General features: G+C 40.9%; 1 protein-coding gene across 2 annotated transcripts in view; it reads left to right on the top strand.

Moving 5' to 3' along the window:
* The window catches only part of LOC127629047 (collagen alpha-1(XI) chain-like), a 125,739-nt gene that overhangs the window by 19,998 nt on the left and 89,412 nt on the right, over window positions 1–16,329 (top strand). The window lies entirely within an intron of this gene.

Below are 16,329 nucleotides of genomic sequence, written 5' to 3'. Positions count from 1 at the left end.
AACATGGAAAAATCATCACAATGCTTTTCCAAACACACATCACACACACCCACTCTGCTGATAGAGTAGTTGTTTTCACTTTATTAGACAATCAAATCTGGTTTAATGTGAACATGTAAACACTTGAGTATAGAATCTATGTGTGTGTTCTAAGCTATAGTTTTGAGACATAATTGTCCCCAAAAGGGAGGTACATCTGACTAAACCTCCCATAGGGGTCATTTGGGGACATGTTGCACTGAAAAAGTGATTCATAAAGCAAATAGAGTTTTATATATATTTTTTTGTTTTTTTTTGTTTTCTTTCAGAGGAACCTATAAGAAAGAAAATTCTCAAAAGAGACCTCTTTAATATCTCAATTGTTCTTCTACACAGCAATGGGATTCATTTAAAAGCAAATGGAAACTTGGTTTAATGGAATTCTTCGGGTTCAAAACAAGTTTAGCTCAATCGAAAGCATTTGTGGCATAATGTGCCCTTCTGGCACCGTCTGCCAGCAGGTCATCCCTGTCTTTCTGGATCTGGGAGGAGACAATAGGAAGGACACAACAATATTATCAAAAACAACATGGTACGTACACACTGAAACAGTGATAATACCAACCAAAAACACCATAATACAATTTAAAAAGAGAGGGAAAGGCCAGTGCGGAGCGGCTCGCCGGTTCTCCGATACGCCGTAGCCTGGTCCTCGGCCACTCCTCCACCCTCTAGTGCACGACAGCCACCCCTCCCGGGCGGATCGGAGGCAGTCCTCCGGCCCCTGGTGGTTGGAACGCCCTGCCGCGCTTTGAGAAGACGGAAGGTTTCTTTCCCCGCCCCTGGCATTGGTTCTCCCTCTCTAAGCGGTTGGCCAGCAGCCCCTCCCCACTCGCAGTTGGCTGTTTTCTGACCCCGCTGTGGTTTAGCGGCTGGTAGGGGTCTTCTCCACCTCTGGCAGTGGCCCAGACCACACCAGGCGGTCGGCTAGGAGCCCCTCATCCCCTCGAGGTTGGCAGTCGTTCCTCTGGCGGATGACCACGGCTGCTCCGTTGGGGTGGATGGTAGTGGCGAGGACTCTACTATGGCGTATCCCTCCGTCGGGTGCATGTGGGTCATTTACGTGGGGAAGATATGCAGGATGCACTGTGGGAAGAAGGCAGGCCGACGGAGGCAATGTGATGCTCTGGGCAATGTTCTGCTGGGAAACTTTGGGTCCTGGCATTCATGTGGATGTTACTTTGACACGTACCACCTACCTAAAGATTGTTGTTGATGATGTACACCCCTTCATGGCCATGGTATTCCCTGATAGCAGTGCCCTCTTTCAGTAGGATAATTCGCCCTGCCACACTGCAAAAATTGTTCAGGAATGGTTTGAGGAACATGACAAATGACGAGTTCAAGGTGTTGACTTGGCCTCCAAATTCCCCAGATATCAATCCGATTGAGGATCTATGGGATGAGATTGACCAACAATGGAGGCCATCGCTAAGGTGGTCATCGCTAAATACCGGTGTTAATATGGTCCAAAATGTTTTGTGATCGAATCACAAAAAATACATGAACATGCTCAAAATTGCATTTTAGGTGTAACCGTTAATCCGTCCGGTGTGAGTCCTGGACAGCAGCAAAGGGACACCCCCTCACCTGTCAATCAACCTCTGCACTAAAACAAGAGTTTAAACTTTTGCCATTTACAAGCGGATTTAAAAGGAAAAAAAATGTCTGATCGGGCAATTTGAAAAAGCGAGTCCTTCACAAGCACGAGCATTTCGGTGATCTTCTTCAGTGTGTCTGAAATCAACATGCAGGCACACAGATGACAAGCACATACATCTGAAACTCCTTTAATAGAGGTACTCCACACAAATAACGGATAATTCTGCTCGAAATAAAACAAATTTACGTTTGTTTTAAATTGTATTCAATTTCAACTGCATCTGGGAAAAACAGCGCTCCGGTTCTTTTGCCTTGTCTTTTATTAGGCCTACATTGTTACACTTTAACATCATGCTGTAACACACTGACATGGCGAATAATATACATTGTCGTGAAATCGGAGTACCTCCCCTCAAAATCTGAAGAGGCATTTAAGCAGCCAGGTGTAAACAGCGACGTGTCTCACCTGACCACATGTGATCGTATCACCAAGACATCTTAATACCAGGTGTAAACAGTGTATGTGTGTTACAGATAGAAATAAAAAAACTGTTTTTTTATGCTGAATCAGGCTGTTGATTTCTGTTTAAGTCAGTGGAAACAAGTGAACCACACACACACACACACACACACACACACACACAAGCCAGCACACCACTACTGACACACAACCACCAAACCATACAATTATACTGCACATCAAACAACCCACAGAGAAAGAGAGAGAGAGAGAGTGAGAGAGAGAAGAAAGATAAACAAGGCTTTATAAGCCTAATGGCATGGTGAAGAAAGACAAGATGTACGGACTAAATGTATGGTCTGAATCCACATTGAAAATCTGGGATTCAAAAGCTAATTTAAGCCTTATTAAATTAGTCTCATAGAATAAATGTTACTCTATATACATTTTTGCAAACTGACTTTTAAGTGCCGCTTTCTACATTTCGCACACTAGAGGCACTACGAGTACAATTGCTGATTATGACTTTATAAACACTTAGTATATACTATGTTATGATATCAAAAGACTAGTACTTTAACGCATGATTTGAAAAACTATACATTTTAATACTTGTATTACAGACTCACTTACATATTCCAACATGGTTTGTTTGCTTGGTAGCTCACCTGATAGAGCGTTGGACTTAGGACTCGTCGACTGTGGATCAAATCCAGCCAAAGACGCATGAAAGTAAAAGCGGCATAGAAGCGACACAAAATGACCTGGTTGCTTCGGAAAATGTGCTTTTCGTTTTGAATTTGCATTTTAATCGGTTAGGTGTTGGTGAAGGGTAAGGATTGATATTATTGGTTAGGTTTAGGGTAAAGTGTAGGTTATGGAGGGTTGTTTTGCTCATTAAAACCAACATCTAAAAATCACGTTAAAAACCTTGTCTGATTACAACCTCATTTTGCTCGGTTTTGGCACCCCCTGCTGGCCATTTCACTTAGAAACTGCAGCCAAACATGTAATGAAGCAAAAATGTTGCAATTGTCTTACAAATATCATGAGATCAGGCTGTTTAAACCTGTAAATAAGCAAAGTTTTAGGATAAAAAAAATCTAATAAATAAAATGTAAAACAAATGATGATTCTGCAATATTTCTGGCTCTAATCAAATATATAAATTTGTGTCATTGATCATGTTAACTTTGTACAAAAGGTCAGATTTCCTTCAAAGTGGGCATACCAAATACCATTTTTTAATCAACTTTACACTGAAGTATTTATCCTGTTAATATAATTAATGAATAACAAAAAAACTGTATTTAAAGTCTTTTGATTTTGAAAGTTTGACTTTTAACTGAGCATTGGGGCAAGAGAGAACATATTCAGCACCTGGTCAGAATACCTGTGTTGTAACCCATTTGCCCTTTGAACCCTGTCCTGCATTACTGTCCTATTCAGGTCAAATGGTGGACAGTGACCTTCCGCTTGTGGAAGAAATGAGCTCATAATACAGACCTACAGCATTACCTGTGACCTCATTTAACCCACAGCGTGCTCCTCCCACTTGATTGATGGTTGAGGAGCTGTCAATCACTCAGTTTGACCTATCATTAAACAGTCAGCATGTGATGTAATCCCACCCTTAGACACGGGTCTAGCTCAGACCAGAAATTTTCTAGTCTTATGCTTTTGTGTGTGTGTGTGTGTGTCTCAGTTTGTATCAAGAGATGTGAGCTGCATTGTAGAACAGAAGATTTTGTCAGTAATTAAGTTAACAGATTTACTGTTCTCTCAACCACACACAAACACACACTCAGACATGTAGTGTCTCCCTCCAGCTTTGAACAAAAAATGTCTTTGATCAGGAATGTATTTCAGAAAGAGCCTGTAAACTTTTCAACTTTCGCTTTATGCATGGAAGTCTCTCTCTCTCTCTCTCTCTCTCTCTGTCTCTCTCTCTCTCTCTCTCTCTCTCTCTCTCTCTCTCTCTCTGTCTCTCTCAAGTTATTGCTTCACAGATCTTACATTTTCCTGAAACATTTCCAAGCCACTGAAATGGGTCTTAAATGTATGCCACTGTGCTCAATTGCTCAGATTATAAAGTGCTTACTTGAGTGATTTACCATTTTTTAAACGTTAACTTAAATGCGTAAAGTCAGATTCTCATGGATTCTTCTAAAATTAGTTTCACGTTATTTCCCTATCATTGCGGTCTGATTTGGTTTTGTAGCGCGACTGAAGTTAAATATGTAGCATATGTTCCTGAAATATGGAACATTCTAGGGCTCCTCTTCAACACTTGTGTTCGACTAGAACATTCAAAACATGTTTTAGGACAAAATCTATTCCACAGAACCGCTGCAGACATGGGACGTTTCATTTTGTCCAGATGTTTTCTTAAGAAATGATTTTTGTTGGAGGAAAATGCTCTTCCTGTGTGGATGAGAGGCGTAAACGTAGAAATCAATGTGCTTTTAATGGAAAACGTATTATTGTGAGCGTGGCCTTACTTGCTATCTCTTGCTTCCCACCATAAATGTGTTTTGTTGTGCAATGTTGGACGGTGATTTTCAGAGGAACACAATTACGCCGTTTGCATTTGTTTCCCAGGTGTAACATGCTCCAGACGGATGACTTTGATTATTGTGCTGCATCTCACTGTTTTTTCTCAGCGTCTCCCAGGATCACTGCCCTTTGTAGACACCACGTCGGGCTTAAAAAATAATTCCAAATTTTAAAAGTACTTAATGCAAAAACACGTTCCGTCTCAACGGGCCCTTACTGTGTTTTACACAGCCTGATCTCACATAAAAATCGGCATGCGTGTACCGATTTTTCTTCAGCCGAAATCGGTATACGTTGACCAAATTTTAAAACAATGCCCCCAGAGGCTAAAGCGGTAAGAGTATCTCTTTTGTTGTAAAGAGAATTGTTTTCAGTGAAAAGAAATGCTGATTTGATTTAATCTATCCCCCAACCAAAACGCAAATTGAACATTTAGTAGACACAAAATGCAATTATAGGGATAAAAATCCAACCTCCTTATCACGCTCATGATTGTTTATACAAACGTGATTACCCCCTTGTTTGAATGGGAATCAAACTGGTCTTCTTTGCAACTGATGCAACGTGCTATAAGTCGTGCCACAAGGGAAAGTAACTGTTGTGGAGCCGTTGCAAATATGTCCGAAGGGATATATGGCATGTCAGTGAGTCGGCATTCTGTTGCCAATCCTAGAGTACCGGAACTTTAAAAAAAACATATCGACTTCCCATGCCATCATGGTTTTACACACCTGTATACACATTTGCTAAACAGTTTTTCTTTTTTTGTCATGTTTTTTCATGTTGGAACTTTGACTTATTGATGCATTTTATTTGCTTTTTGAGTGATTGTTTACCAAAAACTGCATAATGCACTCTTTGTACCGTCATGACAGAGCTGTAGAGTTTCTAAATTAGCCGTTCAAATTCAAAAGTGTTCCATTGTGCTTTTCCAAGTAGGAAGTTCTGAATGGATTGGAACACAGAATTCGTTTTGTATTTTGAATGAATCACAAAAACTACTTTGTCAGCTGACTCTGTGCCGATGCATTGTGCGTTATTGAGTGAAATAATTAATTTTGAGGTTCAACGGTCGGCCATGTGTACTTCAGGGGGAGAGTGAACAACGAGAAAAAGTTACTAGCTGTGCAACATTTAGATATAAAGCATGTGTCTGTGTATGTGTGCTTTGCATTTTTTGTATACTGTGTGTTACTATGTTTGTTCGAGAAAAGAGAAGTGTAGACGTGTTATGAGAGGTGAACTTGTGTTGAGTCAATTTTTCCAGCTTACAGTGTTAAAGACACTGATTTATCTGTGTGTGTGTTACTTAGAGAGGAGGAGGAATTCTTTTGGACATGCAGGGGAGGAAAGGGACACACACACACACACACACACACTTGGATTAGGAATGTTTTGCTCCTCTTGTAAGTGTGTGTGTGTGTGTGAGTGTGTGTGCTATTGGGCTCTCTTAATTTAATAACTAGTATGATCATTGGTAATTACAGTTTTTTTAAGTGTTTGAATTTCTATGTGCTTATCTAAAGACGCATCTATTCCTGAACACTTGACCCAATCCTACTAATGCACTAATTGTAAAAAACAAATCTATATATAAAATCTATATATATATATGTATATTAGGGTTGTGCCGATGGACGATATCATCGTCCATCGTGATGGCTGACCAACATCACGATGTAGAGCCACCATCATGATGCCACGCCCCCTTTTGCGAGTCTTGCTAGTGTGACTCACTAATCCTAGTCTCTTCTATAGTTAACCTAAAAACTTTGCAGGGATTGCTCTGTAAATTAAATTGAGAATATAACTAATGCATATATGCTATTTTAAATACTGTAGTATATGCCAGAGACGTGACGTGTTAGTCTGTGAAAATACCGTGTCAGGCAGGCTACACAAATATTGATCTTGACATTGTTAGGTTCTTGTCTTTTTTTTACATGTCTTACACTGTACATTTAGATTAAAATATTTTATGTTGTAGGCTACAAGAAAATAGGCTTTATGAATTAATTATTAGTAGTTGTAGTGTCTCAGAAAATCTTGCTCATTGTCACATAGCTCTTGTATACACTGAAGCGGCAGTCTAAGATAAACCCAGACCAGAGAACGTCAAATAACTTTTGTCTGGTTAATACTTTTAAAGAAAAATTTCCTTGGCCATAAATCCATAATGTCAAATCAAATGAAAGAAACAAGGTGAATATGAATAACACACATTTATTAAAACATAGAAGAACAACAAATAAAGAACAAGAAAACGGGAACAACACTCAGACCGAAACTTCGGCATTAACATTTCACTTATAATTAGCAGCACAATTAACTTCAGCACAGGCTACAAAATAAATTATGTTATTGAAATATTGTAAAGTGGTCATATGAACTACACAAATGAACGTTTAAAAAATAATATGCAAAATCGAATAGCTCCGCAACGGATGGCGAAAAATGCGTAAAGATGTCTAATATCTTTCACCATAGACCATGTTTAAATTTCGATGTTTCTGGCCAGAAATACCAACATATTCACTTTATCTGGTTTTAATAAGCTGCGGATTGGAGTAACTACACTACCCGCTGTGCTGAAGACCCGCTCTGATGGAGTACTGGTAGCACATATGCACAGATATTTCCGTGCTAATCTTGCCATGAACGGAAACCTTTTGTCGTCCTTTTGTCGTTCGTTCCCCTGCCCCGCCCCACCCCACCCCACCCCACCGACGATATCATCGTCCATCGCGATGTTTTACTGTCAACATCGTCAACTGCCAATTTAGGGGACATCGCCCAACCCTAATATATATATATATTCTTTCAATGGCCCCATTTACACCTGGTCTTAAGATGCATTTTGTACTAGGGGCCTGGGTAGCTCGGCAAGTATTGATTCTGACTACCACCCCTGGAGTCACATGTTCGAATCCAGGGCATGCTGAGTGACTCCAGCCATGTCTCCTAAGCAACCAAATTGGCCCAGTTGCTAGGCAGGGTAGAGTCACATGGGGTAACCTCCTCATGGTCGCAATTAGTGATTCTAGCTCTCAATGGGGCGTGTGGTAAGTTTTGTGTGGATCGCGGAGAGTAGCATGAGCCTCCACATGCTGGGAGTCTCCGTGGTGTCATGCACAATGAGCCATATGATAAGATGCACGGATTGACTGTCTCAGAAGCGGAGGCAGCTGAGACTTTTCCTCTGCCACCCGAATTGAGGTGAGTAACCGCACCACCACGAGGACCTACTAAGTAGTGGGAAGCTAAGAGAGTTGCTAAGGGGTTCCAAAACATTTTGAGATCAGGCAGTGTCGAGAACTCTACTACGGCGTATCCCTCCTCCTTCCCGGATTTCAGCACCACTGTCCGCAATCAGCCTTTATCCCTCTCCGAGGCTCAATTAGCTGTATAAGGAACCGGGTGTGTATAATCACGACCCGGCCCCGCCCTCCGCCCTGTCACAACTGACTTAGTGATTAATGTACAGTGTCATCATGAAATCAAAGACCTTCCTTTTGAAATCCAAACAAAAGTATTCAAAAGAGAGGCACATTACGACCAGGTGTAAATGGTGACGTCTCGCTTGTCCACTTGCGATCCAATCGCCCAAAACACATCGTAATACTTTGGTGGAATCAGGGCCTAAGTGTGTTTTGACAGTGTTAAAGTCTGTGTCTAGAAAATAAATGCTTGTGTGTGAATCATTCTCTTACCAAATACAAATCTGATTGTCAATTTGGCCACAATCTCATGATGGAAAGAGGGAGAGAGAGAACTTGTCTTGCCAACAGGCTTCCTCTGGCTTATCCTTTTATCTTCCTCTTCCGTGTGTGTGTGTGTGTGTGTGTGTTTCCCAATAGTCTGTCAAGTCAGATTTGTGTTGTGCTCAACTTGACGCAGTAGTGAGGAAGATCCAAACTTTTGCCATCTCAGCATGCAGATTAAAGTATTTGCATGTTCCGCACAAGTGGAGAATCAAAAATGATGAATCGTTTTGCCCACGTAACCCGACAGAGCTACAACTCTGAGTTCATACGGAACGGCCGCGTTCTCCTGAAACTTAACGTGATTTTGTTCTGATTATAACATTTAGTTTGAATCTTGCGATGCAGTCTTTTTATGATGGCGATTCAGACTGACACCATGCGATTGAATCTTCCTTAATTACTCCCTGTCCTTAGTGAGAGGTCAACCATGAGAGAGAGAAGTTAATCCTGACTCATAAACTGTCAACTCCATCCTCGACCCCCTGTTGTTCCTTCTCATTGTGAGTGTGCATGTCTGCATGCGTGTGATGTAATTCAGGTGTGTGCACATAATATTCCACAATTATTTCTATGCTTAATTTCTATGTCGCTTAAAATTTGGACTGTGTGAAAAAAATTTCCGATACATCACGATGATCATTTGAAGGATCTCAATATCCATTATTTAATCCCAAGATCGATCTTTTATTAAATGCGCGACTCTAAATCAAACCTGTATGTGCCTAAAAATGTCTATGGGGCATATATGGAATTTTCCCAGTGGGCGATGCTCTTTGGGGCCATTCAGGGGCAGACTGGCCATTGGGAGAACCAAGCGGGCCGCGAAACGGGCTGAATGGGCTGCGATAATCTAAAAGGTATACCTATGTATTTTAACAGCAGGCTTTTTTGTCTGATTACAACAATCTCAGAAAATGTTTGTGTATGGCAGCCGGTGTGTGGGAAGTGATTTCCTCCTAAATTCCTCCCCCGTAATTCCATATGTATCCCAGATTTTTAAATAGTAAATGTTTTATGCATCAGGGTAGGTCTGGGTATTGATACAGATTTTTGGATTTGATTCCGATTCACAAGCTCTCGATTTGATTCCGATTCACAAACTCTCGATTTGATTCCGATTCACAAGCTCGCGATTTGATTCCGATTCACAAGCTCGCGATTTGATTCCGATTCACAAGCTCGCGATTTGGTTCCGATTCACAAGCTCTCCATTTGATTCCGATTCACAAGCTCGCGATTTGGTTCCGATTCACAAGCTCTCGATTTGATTCCGATTCACAAGCTCTCCATTTGATTCCGATTCACAAGCTCTCGATTTGGTTCCGATTCACAAGCTCGCGATTTGATTCCGATTCACAAGCTCGCGATTTGATTCCGATTCACAAGCTCGCGATTTGGTTCCGATTCACAAGCTCGCGATTTGATTCCGATTCATAAGCTTGCGATTTGATTCCGATTCATAAGCTTGCGATTTGATTCCGATTCACAAGCTCGCGATTTGGTTCCGATTCACAAGCTCGCGATTTGGTTCCGATTCACAAGCTCGCGATTTGGTTCCGATTCACAAGCTCGCGATTTGGTTCCGATTCACAAGCTCGCGATTTGATTCCGATTCACAAGCTCGCGATTTGATTCGCTTCAATATCGATTCATATGGGTTTATTTCAGATCAAATGTCCTTTTTGCTTACATAGGAAAATATACATTTTACTAATTATTTTTTTATTACTTTTTCATAATTTGTGATTTTTTTTTTAAATGAATAAATAAATGTATTCAATCAATAAATAAGATATTATATTTAATATATTATCATACATATTTTGTGTGAAATTGCATAATTTTACTACAAGTATTAGAAGTATTTACATTGATTTGTTGAACACATGCTAAAACCGGTATTGTCTCTTTAACAAAAAAAAATGCATTTCTGTAAATAGCGCCTTTAAATGAGCGCATGTTTACCAGAGGGGACCTCATCTGTGCAATGCATAATTCAAATTAAATTGGGTGTTTTTTTGTGGTTGTTTTTGGTCAACAACTGACTGTAAAGAACTGAAAGGGTGTTAAAAGAGACATTATTCAATGACAAATGGGTCTTATGGTTCCCGTCTTGGACACGCATTACACGGAACAACTTTTACTTTCAACACATAGTGAAAGTATCTCGCTGCTGAACACTTCACGACTAAACTACACAGTTACTGGTGAGTGAAATCTAAACATATACCAGCCAGTTGCCAAATATTAACTTTAGTCACTTTGGTTTGGTTGCAAATGGTTGTGATTTCCAGCCTTACATTAGAGTAGTATTTGTTGTACTGCTTTTAATGTATGCAGATTTAAATATAATATGCTGTATATAAATCATATTACAGTAACTGTTGAACTCACCATTGAGCAATTATAGCAATTACAAAGTAAAATCTTGTAAAACGTCCATATACATTCCAGTAATGAGAATTTGCTGAAAACATTTGGTTAATTGACATTTAAATAATGTCACAATGCAGAATGTTTTAATTCATCTTTAATTTTTTTAATTTTGGGGTGAAATGTGACTTTGTTATGTTTGTGTGTGATTCACATTACACCCTATTTCTGAAAGAGCAACTTCAGTTCACACACACACACACACACACACACACACACACACACCTGAGAGGTGGTCTGTCAGGTTGTTTGTATAGGGAAATGTTGTGGTAATTGTAGGATGTTTGAGTAAATGTGAAAAGGCAATATATCTGTTCCAAAGGGACGCCTCTTTAAGAGGGTAAACACACACGGTGCAAACAGTCCCGCTGAGTGAGTGTAAGGTGTACCTAAGTGCTTCACCTGAACAGGTCTTTGTGAGTGGATACCAACCCGATCTCATGAAAAGTCATACAGTATTTATGAGTTGGCTATTTCGTATGGACTCACAAGATGTTGTTCGCTGCCCAACGACACCACAGTGACCGCTCGAATCTCTGCCTGCCTGGTAGACATCTCGGCCTGTATGAAGGAACACCACCTGCAACTCAACCCAGCCAAGACCGAACTCCTCGTCTTTCCAGCCAACCCTGCTGTTGAACGCAACATCACCGTGCAGCTGGGTTCAACTATAGTAACGCCCTCCAAAATGGTCAGAAATCTAGGGGTAACAATTGACAACAAAACTACATTTCACAGACCACACCTCAAAAACTGCAAGGTCATGTAGATTTACACTCTACAATATCAGGAAGGTAAGACCCTTCATCTCTGAACATGCCACACAACGTCTTGCTCAGTCACTTGTCATAACTAGACTGGACTACTGTAACGCTCTCATTGCATTTATGCTTTCAAGTTCTGCCCTACATTTTTTCTTGCTGAATGTCCCATTTCACTCATATAAATGCCCTGTATCCTAAAACCAATACAACCCATGCACGCATAAAATCCAATTAAATAATAGTTTTTTAGTTTGGATGACTTTGAGTTTGTTCTAGTGAAATGGTTATTCAAAGGTTCCAATTACAACCAAAAAGGCTTTTTGCAGCCTTATGTCATAGAATAACTTTCTTAAGTTCTTAAAAGAACGTTTTATAATCTAGTTCTTTAGAAAACCATCTGTACTGGCGCTTTAAACAACCTTGAAACCTATACACTGATTGTAAGGGGGTTAAGATGGGCAAGGAGGAGGCGAGAACCGGCTTGTCAATATAAATAATATTTAATTAAACTCAAAACCAAAACACACAAACATAAACACACATGCCCGTAATTCTCTCTCTCTCGAACCATCGTCACCGGCCGCCTTTATCCCTTGCGCACCCCATCAGGCCGATTGGGGACCGGGCGTGCGACATTCCAGCCCGGCCCCACCCCCCTCCGCTCCACGCTCAGTGGCGTTACCTCAGGCCAGGGTGCCACCGGCATGACCTACACCCCCCCTTTCCCTGGGGAGGAGCGTGCTTTGCGCCCCGTCAGGTCGTCCCCGCCTTACTCGACCTGGGAGGAGACAGGAGGGGAAAACAACAACAAAAAATAGGCGAGGGAAAAGGCCAACATGGTGCGACAGAGAGAGAGAGAGGAGAGGGAGAAGAAGCTCACTCACCGCTTCTCTGATGTACTGTCGCGTGGTCCTCAAACACTCTTCCACACTCTCCGGCGGACGACAGCCACTCCTCTCCGGGTGAACCGGAGTCAAATCTACGACCCCTAGCGGACAGAATGCCCCTCCGCTTTTCTGGCGGCACCTGAGGACATTCCTCCGCCCCTGGCAGCAGACCTACCGCGCCAGGCGATCGGGGAGTTACTTCCATCCTCCCCTCGGACGGCGGTCTAACCTCGACCCCTCCGCGTTTCTGGGGGATGGCAGGGCACTCCTCCGCCCCTGGCAGCGGCTCAATCACTCCAGGAGGTCGGTGAATCCAGTCCCCACTCCCCCCGCGGACGGCGGCCGTTCTCCGCGTCCGGGTGGTCGGGCTACTCCGTCACCCAGCAGATGGTAGCGGTGCTCCCCTGGGTGGACGGTATTGTCGAGGACTCTGCGACAAAATGGTACTTCATAAGATGAGGGTACTTCAATGAACCTAAGAACAACTGAAGAACCTTTATTCCATTTGTTTATTGAGTTTTGGGATTGCTAGGAACGGTCTAATGTCTTTTAGTTGAATGCAGTACGTGGTGGTGGCATAGTGGGCTAAAGCACATAACTGTTAAACAGAAGGTTGCTGGTTCGACCCCCACAGCCACCATCATTGTGTCCTTGAGCAAGGCACTTAACTCCAGGTTGCTCCGGGGGGATTGTCCCTGTAATAAGTGCACTGTAAGTAGCTTTGGATAAAAGCGTCAGCCAAATGTATAAATGTAAATGTAAAAAGTGGGTTACTGGGTCAAACTGCGTTTGCAGATCTTTGTTTCCTGCTGTGAGTTAAAAGTTGACTCACGGCGGTGCTTGTGTGGTGGAAAACGGCGGAAGAATCATATCCATTTATGGCTTTATTCCTAAACAGCCTTAAGAAAATATATATGTGTGTTTGAGAGCATTTGACACATAGCTTATCCTCACTGAGGTAAATATTAGCTCTGCCTGCTAGCACACACGTTTTCACCCCTGGAGCAGACATTGAGCCAAATGTTGATGCTAGCGCCATCTGGATCTGTTTACATTAGACATTATTTATTATATACACACTACAGTATATTGAAGCATTTTGGCTCCTTTGTGCAGTAAATGTGTGACAATCTTTTATATTTAAAGATGATTATCACATTTTTATGTATCCATCTATAGTCAAAACGCTAGTTAGGTTTGCTTTTCTGTTGTAAAAGTTTGCTAAATGATGAAGATCTGCTAAGTATATATTAAGATTTATTGCATCTTATAAAGTCTTGATGTTGTTGTTGTTGTTGTTGTTGTTGTTCATTGAATTTAGACTAACCCAGTATACTTGTCATCAAACTGTTAAAGCATGTCATTTTAAGCCATTTAAGGAAAACTGCTTATTTAGGAGAAGCCCTTGAACTCTTACATTTGCGTTTCTTTATCGTTCTTTAACCATAGCGATATGTTCTTACTTTGGCAACCATCGTGGCTATTTTATAGGGACTGGCGTACAGTTTTGTTACCCAGAGAACCTCAAGTGTGGCTCTGAAATTCACGTCTATGTCCGCAGTGAGATGTGAACTGACGCCTCTGTCTCAGCAGATATCACTGGTGCCTATCACCGCTTTCAGTAACAGAAAACTAGAGGATGTTATTACAGTGTAGTTAACGTTTAATTATCGTGTAAGTACTGTGTAATTTGATCATGTGTGCCAAAGACAAGCGTGGAGCTGATTAAAGTGACAAAAGGGAACCAATCATAAAAGTCATTTATTTGGGAAATTAGACTACACTTACCCTGTATGTCTTGCATTATAGATTCAGAAGAACCAGCTCATAAGAGTCATTTGTTCAGGAATCAGACTACACTGGTTGCACTGTATATTTCGCTCTGTTGTGTTGATTCAGAAGAACTGGCTCAATAGAGTAATTTATTTGGGAATTAGTCTACACTTGTTGCACTGTATGTTTTGCACTGTATATTCGTAATAACTGACTCATTAGAATCATTTGTTCGGGAACCGGACTACATTAGTTGCACTGTATATTCGTAAGAACCGGCTCATTAGAGTAATTTGTTCGGGAATCAGACTACACTTGTTGCACTGTATGTTTTGCACTGTATATTCGTAAGATCCGGCTCATTAGAATCATTTGTTCGGGAACCGGACTACATTAGCTGCGCTGTATATTTGTAAGAACGTGCACATTAGAATAATTTGTTTGGGAATCAGACTACTGGTATATTCGTAAGAACTGGCTCTTTAGAGTCATTTGTTCGGTAATCAGACTACACTGGTTGCACTGTATATTCATAAGAACCGGCTCATTAGACTAATTTGTTTGGGAATCAGACTACATTGGTTGTGCTGTAGATTAAAAAGCGGCTCGTTAGAGTAATTTGTTTGGGAATCAGATTACACTGGTTGCACTGTATGTTTTGCACTGTATATCCGTAAAAAACGGCTCTTTAGAGTAAATAGTTCGGGAATCAGACTACACTGGTTGCGCTGTAGATTCAAAAGAACCGGCTCTTTAGAGTAATTTGTTCGGGAATCAGACTAAATTAGTTGTGCTGTAGATTCGTAAAAACAGGCTCATTAGAGTCATTTGTTCGGGAATCAGACTACACTGATTGCGCTGTATGTTTCACACTCTATATTCGTAAGAACCGGCTCATCAGAATCATTTGTTCGGGAACCGGACTACATTAGTTGTGCTGTAGATTCGTAAGAACAGGCTCATTAGAGTATAGTGGTGCACTATGGCTTCCGTCGCAACATCCAGGTGGATGCTACACACGGGTGGTCGTTGAGGAGATTCCCCCTATACTATGTAAAGTGCTTTGAGTGCCTTGAAAAGTGCTATTTAAATGTAAATAATTATTATTACTATTATTGTTATATGATGCTTAATATATAATTGATTTATGAACATGCATACAGTATATGACTGTATATGAATCCATAATCCCAATTTGACATCAACATTCCAAGTCAACATCCGCACATTAACTAATGAGCAGTTCTGCATTATATAATGTAATAATGTTCATTTAAATGAAATTCATTATAAAGTGTGAACATTATTTCCTTCTTTTTATTGGCCTCTCAAAAAACAATTTCAACTTATGTAGGCCTCAGATCCGAAAATGATTCTTCGGTTGATCTTATCGAGTGGAATGACAAGACAGACTTTCATACAAATATCTCAAGGAAAATTGTAAATGCTCTCAAGTCTCAAGTCAAAATCACACCAAACTGAGCTAGAAATGGATAAACAGTATGTCCGTGTCTGTCTGATTCCTTCTGTCTGTCTCTCTTGTGATGTTTTCTCAAATTGTGATGTTTTACTTGAGTTTAATTTGTGGCAAAACTGTCCCTAGAAGTGAGGGACATCTGATAAAAGCGCTGTAAATCTGTCAAAGTATATATATATATTATTTCTGGTTTTCTTTTTGGTAGTATATCTTTGCTTTGTGTGTGTGTGTGTGTGTGTGTGTGTGTGTGTGTATTGAAGAGATGCCTGAATGCCTGTCACAAAGCAGACATATTAACTGTGTGTGGTCTACACTCGACTTCTGTACCAAAATGGAAAAGAAAGGGATCAAGTTGTGTCTGTGTTTACGAACTGGCTTTGTGTATATCATGTGTTCATATGGTCAGCTGCGCTCGACTCTAAACACATTAAACTCTTGGCTGTGTTACTTTTGCTGTGGTGGGCCAGAACCATATTTGGACCATCTAGTGGTCATTCTTTTGGTGCTTTTAAGTTGTTAATGACACATTTTTGGTTCTCTGAGCATAAAGGCTGTGTTCAGACGGAAATACTAG

Source organism: Xyrauchen texanus, chromosome 35 (assembly GCF_025860055.1).
Source record: "Xyrauchen texanus isolate HMW12.3.18 chromosome 35, RBS_HiC_50CHRs, whole genome shotgun sequence".
Classification (NCBI taxonomy): domain Eukaryota; kingdom Metazoa; phylum Chordata; class Actinopteri; order Cypriniformes; family Catostomidae; genus Xyrauchen; species Xyrauchen texanus.
Note: the sequence above shows the minus strand (reverse complement) of the source record. Positions and strands in the feature narration are given on the sequence as shown.